This window comes from Neopelma chrysocephalum, unplaced genomic scaffold (assembly GCF_003984885.1).
Source record: "Neopelma chrysocephalum unplaced genomic scaffold, ASM398488v2 Primary Assembly neopelma1_95, whole genome shotgun sequence".
In the NCBI taxonomy this organism is placed as follows: domain Eukaryota; kingdom Metazoa; phylum Chordata; class Aves; order Passeriformes; family Pipridae; genus Neopelma; species Neopelma chrysocephalum.
This window is the reverse complement of record NW_020897757.1, coordinates 52,706-67,854: the sequence shown is the minus strand read 5'-3', so window position 1 is coordinate 67,854 and position 15,149 is coordinate 52,706.

The following is a 15,149-nucleotide window of genomic DNA, read 5'->3' as shown; positions in this document are numbered from 1 at the left end:
GCTCTGGATACAGGCAGAGAGCTCTGGATACAGGTGGAGAGCTCTGGTTATGGATTCACTCCTGGGGAGCTGAGATAAAAACCAAACTCGGGGATTCCGTGCAACCCGCACCAGCCCTCGCTGTGCCAAGGCTGGAAGAGGTGTTGGGCTTCCAAGGAGTGATAGAGCTGCCACCAGACAGGGAAGTTTAGGGGGAAGGAGGTAAATTTAGGGAGTTTTCTGGCCTGGGTCAAATCCTCCCTGTCCAACAGACCTCACCTATGTGAGGCACTGGGGGTGAAGGTGCTGGGTTCCAGACAGTTTGCACAGGCTGCAGCAAGGGAGGCTCCAGCCTGTAAATTTTGGGCTTGTTCTCTTGCACTTCCCTACCAAAATTACTGCTACATCATCCCCTAATCACCTCCTCAGGATGCAGATTTCCCAACAAACCTTAACTGCCTGTTTTGTGGGGTCAAAGCACCAGCACACCCCACAGCAGTGTTCAACAGGGAGGGGGAGAGAGGAGAGCAGGGGGAAGGTCCCCGTGGTGAGGGCAGCTCATGGTTCCACCAGTGCAGCTGGATTTGGAGGCTGGTGCAGGACCCCAGTGCTGTCCTTGGGCAGCACACCAGTGTCTGTGTGTCTGTCAGGACATGTAATGAGCTGAGAGGTGCTCAGAGGAGATCACCCACCCACCAGCCCTTCTGTGACCTGCTGATCATGAGGTCAGGGTGGAGAAATGTTGTTTTCCTCTGTTTTCCTCTTTCTGCAAGCAGGACGCTCTTCAGGACACGAGGTGGTGCAGAAAAGAAGGAAAAACTACAGGTTTCAGCAGAGCTGGAGTGAGTTTTACTTGTGCTGAGGAAGAAAACTTGTGCCCAGAGGAGCCTTGGCTGCCCCATCCCTGAAAGTGTTCAAAGCAGGCTGGACAGGGCTTGGATCAACCTGTGCTAGTGGAAGGTGTGCCTGCCCGTGGCAGGGGGTGAGATGAGCTTTAACATCCCTTCCAGACCAAAACATTCCGTGATTCCATGAAGAACAACCCCAAAAGCCACGGCAGTGTCTGGGCTCTGCCCTCCCCACCCTCTGCCCCTCTGTCCCTGCTGGCAGAGTTCAGCTGTGCCCCCTCCCCAGGAGAAAACAAAATGTCCCCAGATGTCCCTGGGACACGGGGGCTGTTTCCACACTCACTGAACATGTCTCTTACAGGGCAGATGGGAATCCAATATTCAGTGACAGCCCCGTGCTCCCCTCACTTGTCCTTCAGTTTAATGGGATACAGGCATAAATCATAGATCTGATACTGCACATGGGCTCTGGCTATATTTTTTTTATAAAGAACATTTGCTCTGATTTATAGAGCACTGGGTTTTGAATTAGTCTAGCTTGAAAACTGAATCAAATCTTTCCATCAAGCCTGTTTTTTTGCATTATGGATGGCTTAGCTGTTTAGTAATGGAATGCCAATCAGCCATTGCTGCTCTCCGTGGGCAATGCTGAGAGGATCATTTCGGAACATAGACTCTGTGATTACCTGAAATGAACTGTAAAATTGTATTTTGTTTAAAGCTTTCTCTTCTGCTGGGAGATTCCAGAGCCGACTGGGGAGTCACGTCGCTGGCGTGACGGGGGTTAAAGCGCCGAGGGAAGGTTCATTCCTGAGGTTCTGCCAGTGTGGAACCAGGATGATCCTTTCCTAAGGTGCAGGGATGTCTTAGAAGTCAGGCCCAGAGCTGAGATTTAGCCTACAAAAAGTGGGATATGGGTTTTTTCTTACTTTAAAGCAGACTCTTGGGGATGGACCTGTGCAGGGCCAGCAGTTGGACTCGATGACCCTCGGGGGTCCCTCCCAACTCGGCATATTCTGGGATTTTGGGGCTGTTCTCCCTGCTTGGGGAAGGTGAACTGTGTAGGCACGGATTGCTGGAGCCAGGCACCACCTCCACGAGCCTGTATTCCCTCAAAAACCTCAGCTGCACTTGGAGCAGCTTTGAAAGAAGAAAAAGAGGCAACGCAGCCCCGAACTTTGCCCGGGGCTGGGGCAGCTCCTCCTCACAGCTGTGGATGCCTGGGGACAGACGAGAGTTAGAGGGCAAGGAAAGTCATAAACTGAGTGGTTCCTACTCCCCCCAGCACTCCCAAAGCCTGGCCTGAGCCAGAACACCCTCCCAGGGACACAGGGAGAGCCCAAAACCCACAGCCCACACCGAGCTCGGAGCTCCCCAGGAAGCCCCTGTGGAAGACACGTCCCACCAGAGCACAAAAAAAGATGAATATTCAAAAACTCCCCCCGTGTCCCCAGGTCAGGGGGACCCTCCCCAGCAAATCACCCACTTTTCTTCCAGTCAGAATTTGCCAGATTTCAGCTTTAATGCACCTTCCTCCAAGAAAGGCCCTTGACACCAAGGAGACAGACAACTCATATTTTTCCCTTGTCACGGGAGCATAAAAAATAAGCTGTTTTTCAATCAAACAACCCAAGGTTCACCAAATCTTTCATATTCAACCTGAGTGAATTATTCAGTGGATTCTTTTGCTGTATTTAATGAGTTCCAGCCTGATTTGGACTACGTGGAAGTTTACAAACACGCTCTGTCTGCTCCCATCCATCTCAGTGTGAGAGACTCTCTGAGATATTCCTTTAAAGTCACGTTTAGTGGCTTTGGGTTGGGTCTCATTAATACAGAAATGATTTTACTAAAGAGCTCACACACTAAACCCACTCTGCAGAATACATCAGCAAAATCACTTTAAATGGGCTCAAATAAATAACTTCCCGGAGCTTTTATATGCAGAACATCTAAGCTGAGATATACTTGAATGGTTACATGAAATCCATGTTTTTATATAGAAAACTGATGCAATTCCACGTGAGATAATGACAGGACAGATGCAGGGGCACAGTTACAAGCTGGCAACGGGGAGGAAAGGGGTCCCTGCCTCACCTCAGCTGCTCTGAGGTAAATTTGGGCATTTTAGCTGATGTTTTGGTGCCTTGACTGCCTTTTCCACCCTCCCTTCAGCCTCCCTGTGTGGGTTTTGCCCAGTGCAGCAGAGCCTAACCTTCCCATCCCTACATACCTAACAATGGAAATTAAAAAAAAATCAGGAGGAAAAAAATGAATAGTTACATGAGTCTCAGCCTCCAAATTGGCTGCTTTCCTGCAGATTTGTGTCTGTGAGTTCTGGTTGAGACCCTTCCTGCCATTAAGTCTCCTCTGTTTTCCTCCCCCTACTCCTGAGCCACAGCTCTGAGTGTCACTCAGGTCACTCCTGGGGACTTTCTCTGCTCAGCTGCCATTGACAGGAGGTGGCAGAAACATCATCAGGAACTTCAATTCCTCTGGCAAATTTGCCTGTAAATAACAAACACATTCAAAAATTCCAGAGGTGGGAGAAAGGCCAACTCCACACCCACGTGCTCACAGCGTGGACTTACTGCAGAGCTCCATTTCCTCAGGAAAACGGACTAAAGAGCTGAAGGATGTTTCCTATTTGTAAAGTGTGTGGAGGGTGTGATGTGTCAGAGGTGAACTGAGGGTGAGTGGGACTGTCCCTGCCTCAGGATGTCAAAACCACCTCATTTTAACTCATTTTCAGCCTGACACACGAAGCACTGAGCATTAATTCCCAGGTGGTGAGTTCCGTACCCGGGAACAACAATACGTGTTTGATTGTGCCAGTGCCACTGGATTGTGCTCCACGAGGGTGTCCCTGGAAGGTGCCAGAGCTGGGATCTTTCTCAGTGGGAACAACCATGAGCTGTGATGTATCACTTCACTCTGGAAACATTTATAGCATGTTCCTCACAGTGGGCAGCTGCAAAGCAGCTTCTTAAGCTTTTATCACAGCAGGGCAATATCGACAGCCAGTGAACTTTCCCTTTCTGCAGCAGTTACAGAGGGATGGGTATTAAAACCCTCCTCCCCCCTCCGGCTCCCTGTCGGCTTTCCCTGTGCTAAAAAACCAGCTCATCACGGGCTTGTGTCTCACCAGGAGAGGGGTTCTGGGGAAGGTGGGGCTGTGCTGGAGGGGGGACACACAGCAAACCAGCTCCAGCCATCCCAGCCACTGGACATCAGGGGATAATGCCCTTGGGGCGAGGGGAAACAGCCACAAGATTTCCCTAAAGCTGGGAAAATCACCTGCAGCTGCAGGATGGCACCCACAGATCCTATTGCAGCACCCACCCACCCCCCTGACACCCAGCAATGCTATTCCAGCACCCACACACCCCCCTGACACCCAAGGACCCTATTGCAGCACCTGCTCTACACCCAAGGACCCTACTGCAGCACCCACATACCCACCTCACACCCAAAAATGCTATTGCAACATCCACACACCCACCTTACACCCAACAATCCTATTCCATCACCCACCCACCTTACACCCAACAATCCTATTCCAGCACCCACTCTACACCCAACAATCCTATTGCAACACCCACCCACCCACTTTACACCCAACAATTCTATTCCAGCACCCACAAACCCACCTTACACCCAACAATTCCATTCCATCACCCACCCACCTTACACCCAACAATGTTATTGCAGCACCCACCCACCCATCTCACACCCAAGAACCCCACTCCAGCACCCACCTTACCCCCTGCCCAAACTGGTGACTGTCAGGGTGGGTCCCCTGGACTCTGTGGGACAAAATCACCAGTGGGAGATGAGGAAGAGGCCACAAGGGCACACTAATTCCTAGGGAGTGACAAGTTTGGCAGCTGCACATGACAAGGAAAGAAGGGACAAACACGTGTCCCTTTGATGCTCTGCCTCCGCTCCACCTGCCTCTTCCTCCCCGTCTCTTTTCTCTGCTCAGAACTCCAGCCAGGGGTCAGGAAAGCAATGAGCAGATTTCCTGGTATCCAAGCATTTGGGGTCAGGATCTTTTAACACAGGGGCACGTGAGCTCAGCATCCAGCCCGTGGCCCTATTTATTATCTGGATCGTTATTATTGAAATATCCCTCACGATTCCTTTATCGATCCTGGCACACAAAGGGCATTCAAATCTCTGCTAAAAGAGCAGCTCCTCTGCAGGGCTCAGCCTGGATGGACGGGGAGAAACGACAATTACTGGAATCAAAGGCTGGAGAATTGCCAGAATTTTGGTCCAGGGTGCACTGGGTGGTTTTGGGAAGGGGTCTGGAAGAAGAAAGGATCAAAAATTGGAGGGATGTGCCGAGTGGATTCCTGCTGGGGATGCCTGGCACAGCATTCGGCTCCTAAACATCCTGAACATCCCTCCCTTTGCACCAGGAGTTCTGGGCCCCTCACAGGAAAGACATTGAGGGGTTGGAGTGTTTCCAGAGAAAGGAACAGAGCTGGGGAAGGGGCTGGAGCAGCAGGAGCAGCTGAGGGAGCTGGGGGGGTTCAGCCTGGAGAAAAGGAGGCTCAGGGGGGACCTTCTGGCTCTGCAACCCCCTGACAAGAGGGGGGAGCCGGGGGGGGGTCGGGCTCTGCTGCCAGGGAACAAGGGACAGGAGGAGAGGGAACGGCCTCAAGCTGTGCCAGGGGAGGGTCAGGTTGGTTGTTAAAGAAAATTTCCTCACCAAAAGGGCTGCCCAGCCCTGGCACAGCTGCCCAGGGCAGTGGTGGAGTCCCCATCCCTGGAGGGGTTTCAAAGCCACGTGGATGTGGCACTTGGGGACATGGTCAGTGGTGGCCTCGGCAGTGCTGAGGGATGGTTGGACTCCATGATCTTGGAGGGCTTTCCCAATTCAAACAATTCTCTGATTTCGTCCTTCTACCCTTCTCCCTAAAACGCTGGGAAACCTAGTGTTTAAAAGCTCCTGGATCCCCATTCCCAGGACAGAGCGTGGCTCCCTGCTTTCCAAAAGCTGCCCAGCGAGCTGTGCTTCTCCTGGAGGGACACACAGCCTTGGGGTCAGCTCCTGGAGCTGTCACATTGGGGTGGCCACACACATCTTGGAGGCAGAGCAGGGCCTCATGTCCCTGCTCGTGGGAGGACAGGATGCCCAGACCCAGCTGTCCAGTTGATTCATATTGCAATTTCTGAGACTCTGAATTATTTGTAGAGAAAAAGCCAATGCAGTGACTTGCCCAATAACTTTCTGTTGAATGATCCTGCATTCAGGCCCCGGGAAAGGGGACATAAGCAGATGGAAAGGGGAAAAAAAAGAAGATATTTTTAAAATTTAGGGGTTTTTTTTTCCCTTCTCTGCTCTAAAGGCAAAGCCTGAGCTCAGCAAGGTTATCAGCAGCCCTGGGCATGGCCAGGGCAGAGCTGTGGCCCCACAGGGAACAAGGACTGCTCCAAAAACACGGTGTCCTCTCCTTTCTGGGGGTGAATAGAACCCCTCTGTCCCCATAGCATCCTAAATCCTTTCTCTGTCTCTCTCCCCACTCAGGTTTCCAGCTATTTATCTGTGTGCATCAACTAGATTAGATAAAGATTTAGGTGTAAGGACAGATGGAGATGGATTGGGAGAAAGCTGTCCAAGCATCCATCTGCTCCCCCACCTATCCATCCTGCTTCTTAAGTCCAGAGACATTTCCCATCATCAGGAGCGAGCTCTCCTCCCAGATGAAGACTGAGGACAGATGGATGGATGGCTGAGTAGATCTTTATTTAATCTCTCCATCCATCCTCCTGATGACCAGCTTGCCTCCCAATTTTTTCTCTGCCTGTCTATGCTCAGAAACCTGATCCATCCAGCTCCCAGTTAAGGATTTACTCCAGCTCCTCTCATCAGAGAGCAAATGTGTTTGACCCTTCTCAGCCCCTATGGAATTACCTGCGTTGCTCCTTGGTTTTGTTGTGGTTTTAATGGAGAGGAGCAGAGCCTGAAAACAAGCAAACACCCCAGTGCTCTCCCCAATTAAATAGCAGGTTAATCATCACCAGGAGCAGCATTCCAGCAGCCAGGAAAGGTTCAGAATGAGGGAGCCAGCCCAAAAATCACATAAAAAACCCCACAGCTCCCGTAGCATCAGTGGATCACATCCCTTTGGATGGCCCCAGCTCATCCATTGCTGGTTAAAACCTCCCCTGGGCAATTTTCCCATGAAGATTTTGTTCTGCAACACCTTGGGTCTGATTAAACACCCAACTTCCATCCCCTCTCCCTCACGCCCCGGTGGGTAATTTATGATGGCTCACAACACGCTGCTGTCAATGTTCCCTGCTGCTCTTCCCTCCCTGGAACGCTGTTCCCACACTGGAGAGAAACCAGCTCAGCCAGTGACAATCACTGCTGCCCTGAAAAGGTTGCAGCAAGACTATATCACACCTTAAACCCCAAGAAAATTAAAGGAGGAGGGAAAAAAATATTGACTTGGAGGCCAGTTAAGTCCTCATCAGCCCAAGGGGGAAGCTGGGACTTTAGGAAATGTCTGTTTGGGAAAATAACTTTTGCTTCATCCAGCCTCCCCCCCTTTCTGGCTGCCTCTGGGACATTTTTGTCTTTGTTCGTGTTTCAGCCTTGATATTTGCAAAATAAAAGGCATTTCTGGTTCGAAATGGTTCTGCTTTTCACAATGTGGGGCTGATGATCGTGAAATTAATTCTTACAAAACACAAAGTTAACATGGCAGAAACAGACACAAAAAAACCTCCCCAAAACCGCTGAGGGAATTATTTGCACAGATCAAAAGCAATTTACTCTGCCAAAGCTTTTATATTGCAAATGGTATTTGAGAGCTGCTCTTCCCATCCCAGCGTGGTTGGCAGAGGAGGTTTGCTGATCCTAAAATATTTGGCAGGGCCGGGAAACTTTTCCTCATCCTGTTTAAAGTGTCAGGCTCGTTTCCTGGAGGTGGAGGAGTCACAGGGAGCAAGACCCAGGGCAGCCCCAGGAAAGTGGTTGAGGCATCACCACGTTCCCATATGCACATCTAATATCAATATTCCAAACTAAGGATCAGGAGCTGAGGCTGGATGAGGCAGGAGCTGGATCAGGATGAGGCAGGAGCTGGATCAGGATGAGGCAGGAGGGTCACACAGCCAGGGTGAGGTGCCTTGGGTGCAACATATTTTGGGAAATATCTGCCAGGAGGTATTTGAGAGCTGCTCTTCCCATCCCAGCGTGGTTGGCAGAGGAGGTTTGCCGATCCTAAAACATCTGGCAGGGCAGGGAAACTTTTCCTCATCCTGTTTAAGTGTCAGGTTTGTTCCTTGGAGGTGGAGGAGCCACAGGGCAGCCCAGGGAAGCGACTGAGACATCAACATCTTCCCACATCCACATCCAATATTAATATTGCAAATTAAGGATCAGGAGCTGGATCAGGATGAGGCAGGAGGGTCACAGAGCAAGGATGAGGTGCCTTGGGTGGAATATATTTTGGGAAGTGCCCTGGCAGGCAGGAGGGAGCAGCAGGCCAGGGAGAGGGCAGCTGCCTGTCTGCACATCTCCCATCCCAGGCAGTTTGTCCTTCATTTCCTGAGCTACAAATTCACTTGGACACATGTTCTGAATTTAGAAACAAGCACATTCAGTGGAATTCATATTTTATGAGGCTCCTTTTAGGGGCACGTTGTAAAAGAAATTACTAAATCTGATTTTTCCATTCTCTCCAATCTCTTAAAACCACCTAACGAGTGTCAGGGAACATAAAAGGACCTGCTCAGGCTGTGCCATGAACCAGAGCCTGGGAACATCCCAGAATTTACTATGTGCCAGTGACACATTTAGGGTTAGAAGATGGTTTTTCTCCCTAGAGCAGCCCAGGAGAGCTTTGCCATTATCCCTGAAGCAGGTCTGGGGAGGAATCAAGTTAAATATTCCAGCCCTGGAGCTGAAGAAATGTGCTCTGGTGGTCCTGGAGATGGGTTTTCCATCTCCTACTTTATTTGTCATTTAATTTTCCGAATGGCACACGCAGAATCCCATCCAAAAAAGGGCTGAGTCTGTAAAGCCCAGCACTCAGACCTTTGACAGCTCAAAGCTGCCATTCTAATATTTGGAGATATAGAGATATATGTGCATAAATACACTTCAACTGTCCACTTAGTGCTGACAAAATGTCAGGGCCTCACCTTTGCAGAAGAGACTCGTGGTTTTCCAGCTGTCCCAGTGGATAATTGGAGACAAAACATGGATGTACTGCAAATGCAGAAAGCAGGAAACCCCACTGCCTTCCCCCAAAAGCTTCCCCCCTAGAAATGGAGGATCCTCAAACTGTTGGAAATGACAGAACTCTTTAATAATTTTAATTAATGGTTTTCATCAACTTTTAATAAATTGTTATAATTAATCATAACCAATATATATTAATTATTAATAGTGTGTTATTCTTAAGTTACCCTTAGCCAGCATTTAGTAAAGTTGTCGTAAGCTACTTTTGTGGGAACACAGCTTGGGAAAATTAGTGAAACTTTAAGTTTTGATAAACTAATTAAGCCTGGGAGAGAAAGATGGAGTGTTGAGGTTGGACGTCTGGAATGCACAATTTATGGGCCTCAAGTACATTTTGCAGAAACCAGAAGATAAAGAAGAGACTAACAAAGAGTCAGAATATTGGGAATTCCCTACTGGAGGAAAAAGATACTGAAAATATGGGCTAATTAACATAAACAGCAAGAAATCCATAACCAACAGTGGACAGAATGATAATTAATGAGAATTATGTAGTTTAGAACCAATGAACACTGATTTCTTTGTTTGCTAATGATGCATAAATAGATGAAAAGGTTTTGTAGGTGAAAAGGTGAAAAGGGTCTGTGTGGAGACTGGGATTTTGTCAGTCACTCCCCCACCTCCTGGCCAGAATAAAGCAATGCCTGACTCACCAACACTAAAAAGACAATGGTAGAGGGTTTTATTCATCCTGATAATTTTGGAGGATTTGGTAACAAAGCCACAGTTCCCCTTCAAAAGTCAAGGTGGGCTTTGTGTGCTTGGCTGTGTCTACATTAATAATGAGGGTATATGAGTTGTACAGGGTGTTTTGGAGTGGTCTCACCCTTATCCCACACTCTGGAAAAGTCTGGGGTGCTCCCAGAGCACCTTCCCATCCAGGAACCAGTTCAAGCTCTCCAGGATGGCTCCAGAGGGTGAACAAAACAGGGTCAGTGGCAGATCCCTTCACAGGCACATCCTGATCTCAAATAAGCCACTAAAGGCAGTGCCCCCAAGGGCCGAGTCACCAATGCTCACTCCCAGCCAAAGCCCAGAGTTTTGGAAATCTGAGTTTCCCTCCACCCTCTCCAGCCTATAAATCACCCCCCAGACATTTGTTTTTGGGGAAATATACAGTCCCTGCCACAACCAGCCAGAGATAAAGCTGTAAGTGTTAAAACGTGCGTCTAATCCCTTTAATAGATCTCTCGCTATTAATTTCAGCAACTCGCTCCGGCTTTGCCAGGCCCTGTCATTATTCCTGGGGATTAGATCTTCAAGGTGGCCTATCTGCTCTATCCAAAACCTTTTCATATTTCAAACCCTGGAGGGGCACTTTGCATTCAGCACAAACCAGCCCAAGACCTCCTGGAGATGCTGAACTAGTGAGACATCAATCTGCCACCCGGCTCCCAGGGAAACAAATGGATACAGGAGAAAGGGAAAAGGGCTCTGTCCTGTGTTATTCGGCTCCAACACAGCTCCAGGTACAATTTACTCATTCATTGAGTATTGGGAAGGTGCATTTTGGCAGCATCTTTGTAGGACAGTTCAGGGCCCCTCATGTCAAGAAGGACATTGAGGGGTTGGAGCGTGTCCAGGGAAGGGAACGGAGCTGGGAAGGGGCTGGAGCAGCAGGAGCAGCTGAGGGAGCTGGGGGGGCTCAGCCTGGAGAAAAGGAGGCTCAGGAGGGACTTTCTGGCTCTGCAACCCCCTGACAGGAGGGGGGAGCCGGGGGGGGTCGGGCTCTGCTCCCAGGGAACAAGGGACAGAGGAGAGGGAACGACCTCCAACTGTGCCGGGGAGGGTCAGGTTGGACATCAGAAGGAATTTCTCACTGAAAGGGTTGTTGAGCATTGGCAGGGGCTGCCCAGGGAGGTTTGGAGTCCCCACCCCTGGAGGTGCCCAAGGAAGGCCTGGCCGTGGCACTGAGTGCTCTGGGCTGGGGGACAAGGTGGGCATCGGGCACAGGAGGGATTCGATGACCTTGGGGGTCTTTCCCAACCTAAATAATTCCGTGATTCTGTGACAGTTCAGAAAAGAGCAGCACTGACCTGAGAGTCACCAGAGCAAACCTGGTCACGTTTGTGCCCTTCTAATCGACCTCCTCGGGCACACTGAAGGTCAAGTGGCAAAGTTGCCCTTCTGATCTAATCACCCATGGATTTTTAAGACACAGCAGGGAGCAACCGAGGAGCCTCCATGTCCTTCCCCGAAGTTAACGGGCCCTGACGTGTCTCATCCTGGTGCTGAGAGACAGCAGGAGCTTCAAGGATGAGTTTGCAGCTGACACCTCCCCGTGGCCCCCGTGGGTCCCCAGCCACCCCCGGGCTGCATTTGCAGCTCAGCATCTTTCATATCCACACAAAAATCACGGCAGGGAAGGGCCGTCCTGCTCGACAACCGTGTCTCCCAGGCGAGCGGGGAATTTATAGCCACGAATTCTCCCACCTCAGCTCTGAACTCGTGCCCAGCAAAGGTGAGCACTGCCTAAGGGAAGGGCAAAAAAAAGAGCCCGGCAAGGACATGGGGAATGCAGCCTCCTCCTCCCAGCACATTCCAGGCTGTTTGGGAACAACCAGCAACCAGATGCTTCCAGCAAAAGGACTGCGGGACATTAATTCACAGGCGGCTCAGCTCATAAAGTTGGGCGAGGCGAAAGAATTGAGCTGGATCCACTTGTCATGTCCCCTGTCCCTCATTCCGTGCCTTTGTTGGGATGCCAAAGCCAATCAGGAGGTGCTGAACCTCCTTGGCTCGTGTTCATTTCTGGTAAATAATGACTATTAGTATTCAGGCCAAAGACCTCCAGGCATTACACAGCTCAATATTTTCTGCCCCTGGAACAAAGACAATCCATTTCACATGCAGAACACAGGAGTGCAACCTTTTGTTACTTTGAGTTTCTTAAATTTTTATCTCAAAAATCGATGGAAGGAATTGGAATTCCACATCTCATTTGACGGCCAGGAGAAAAGGAGCCAGAGCACAAGGGAAAATTATGAAAGGGGGGGGAAAGGAAGGAAAAACAACCCCTAGGTCATCCAAATATGCTCATAAATTCTTTCACAATTTAATTACTGGGCGTTCTGTGCTTTGGTTTTAAAGCTCTGAACAAGGGCTGGGGTTTTTTTGATGTGTGTTTTCCCCCCCACCCCCTGCAGAGTCTATAGAGTTGCTTGTCTTTTGTAGTAGATCTTCTCAGAGAATGAAATCATTCTCCATCCAATTAATCTAATTAGAACGTAATCAAGTGGTAGAGATCTGTGCGGCAGCGTGAGTGATTAGGAAAAATTACCTCTCTGCCAAAGAGTTTAAATTTAATTTTAGTTCCGTAATCTAAAGCCCAAATACAGGAAAGTGTAATTTGCACTGCAACGCTTCTGGGTAGGAGAGCAAATTTCAGCTGTGTGCAAACAAACAGCCTCGTGTTTCACAGCTCAATCCGGGCAAAAACGGCAGTTTCCATTTTCCAGGAGGATTTGGGAAGACACTCTTTGCTCAGGATCACACGGCAGGGGGTTGGGAGCTGCACTGGGTTTGAGTGGGAGAAGAGAAGGCTCCAAGGAGAACTTAGAACCCCTTCCAGTGCCTACAGGGGCTCCAAGAGAGCTGGAGAAGGACTTTGGACAAGGTCCTGGAGGGACAGGACAAGGGGGAATATCTTATACTGGCAGGGGACAGGATTAGATGAGGTATTGTGAAGAAACTCCCATTGCTCAGCCAGAGCAAAACAGGGGTGGAAGAGGGAGAAAAAAATTGTTTTCAGGGTTATGAGTCTCAAATTTATGAATTCCAGAGCGTTTTATGTATTATCTATATAATATAATAATATAATATTTAATTATATAATAATTAATAAATTATTAATTTATTTATTATAATATAATCTTTATTATTATATTTTATATATTGTATGTATTATATTATAATATAATCTTTATTATTATATTAATTATAATATAATATATATTTATTATTATATAATAATAATTATATTTATTATTATATAATAATTATATAATAATATAGTATAATAACGTGATATATAATTTTAATTTTAATTATTTTAATATAATAATATAATATAATAATATAATATAAATTTCATGTTATCAATAATACATATATATATATATATACACAAAAATGAGCACTCCCTACCCTTTTCTTCTCTTTGCAATATTCTGAAGCATTTTTGGGGTGAAGCATTTTTGGGGTAAGGCATTTTTGGGAGAATTGGGGTGGCTGCTCAGTTCTTCCCCTTCCCCTGCCACCGATCCCCCTAGCCCTGGCTGTGGTGACAGTGGTGGCCATGAGGATTTTGCCCCCTTTTTAGGACCCCCATTGAAGAAGACATGACCCTTCAACCCCCTGAAGGAAAGGGGTGAAAGCAAAGGGAAAAAGAGACGCGGGAAGGGGAACGAGGCAGGAAAATGAATTGCTTAAACCTTCTATTCCTCTTCATTACCTCGAGCTTTCTGTGAGTCCCAAGGTTCATTTAGCAGCTGTAAGTGGCCTGGTGCCTTTGTGTGTACGAGTTGTCATGGCTGCTGCTCCCATTAATGTTCTGCGCGGAACCGGAGCATCGATGTGACCGATGGACCCCCTGCCACAAATCCATAATTGCCCCTTGTTGGATGAGATGGATGGGCTTGGAGTGTTGGGTGAGAACAGGGACAGGGAGGTGCCATTGCAGGATCCCAGCGTCGTTTGGGTTGGAAAACATCCCTGAGATCGTGGGACCCTGTGTCTGATCCCCACCTTGTCCCCCAGCCCAGAGCACTGAGTGCCACGGCCAGTCCTTCCTTGGACACATCCACCACCCCCCTGGGCAGCCCCTTCCAATGTTTAACAACCCTTTCCATGAAGAAATTCTTCCTGATGTCCAACCTGAACACCCCCCTGGTGCAGTTTGAGAATCAAACAGGAGGCAGCTGGAGCCCCTGAAGCTCAGACGATCCCATGAAAACCTTTCCTTTTTTTCATAAGCCAAGGCCAGGTGATGCTGTATCAGCAGCCTGAGGGATTCATTTGCATGAAACATCTCATTTTTTAAATTTTTTTTTTAATACTAAATTGTGTGTTTTGCAGAGAACCCTCAGAATTGCTTTAAAATCTGCTGCATCTCTGCACAAACCCACTGGCCAGGACAACCAACACCCTGGTTCTGAATAAAAACAGTGAGGTGAGATGACATGGTCTGAACACAGAGGAACATTCATCTTTTCCCTGAGCGAATATCATTTTTTATGGATTTTTCCTAGCACATATTTGTAGGTTTGCTCATACCCTGTGCTCCTTTCTCACAGGGGGCAACTCCAAGGGTTTTTCCTTTGGGCCTCTCTTAAAAAAATAGGAATTCTTTAAAAAGAAAATACAGTGTAGCTCAATGTTGAGGTGTGGGAAGGAGGGTGGGAGCTGCTGGCAGTGGTGGGACAGCCTGGATTACACAGAGATCCTGATTTTTCTGAGTTTGAAAGTCGAGAACTGAGGTCTTCATCCTGCCAGGAGCTCCCCAGGCTTGATGAGGTCTTGGTTCACTTCTCAGCCTCCTTCTCCATGTACAGCCTTCATGGAAAAGAACTGGGGTTTCCCATTTGCAGTCATCAAAATACATTTACAGACTGATAGATAGTTTCACTAATGCCTTGGAATGTATATTTTAGAGGAACAGTATAAATATTTTGGATTGTCATTCACTAAATCCGTGTTCCTTTGGAGCTTGCTGGGAAGGAGGTTGCACAGGGAACAGTCTGTGGGTTCCTGAAATCTGCTTTTGAGGAAAAATCTGGCTCTTTTATGTTTCTTGCTTGTTTCCCTCCAAAGAAAGGCTCTGTCATGGTGCCCTTCCCTCCCAGGCTGGAGCTGGGAGGGAACAACGTGCCCAACATGGGCCTCTCCCTCCTTTCTCTTTCAAAAATACTAAAAATCCAGCAATAACTGCCCCAAAGGCCTCGAAACCTAAATCCATGAGAAGTTCAGCGAGGGCAGGAGAAATAAGCACTGAGAGGACAGTGATTTATCCGAGGTCACTCAACAAATCAACAGCCCAGGATTTTCCAACCCCCACGGAA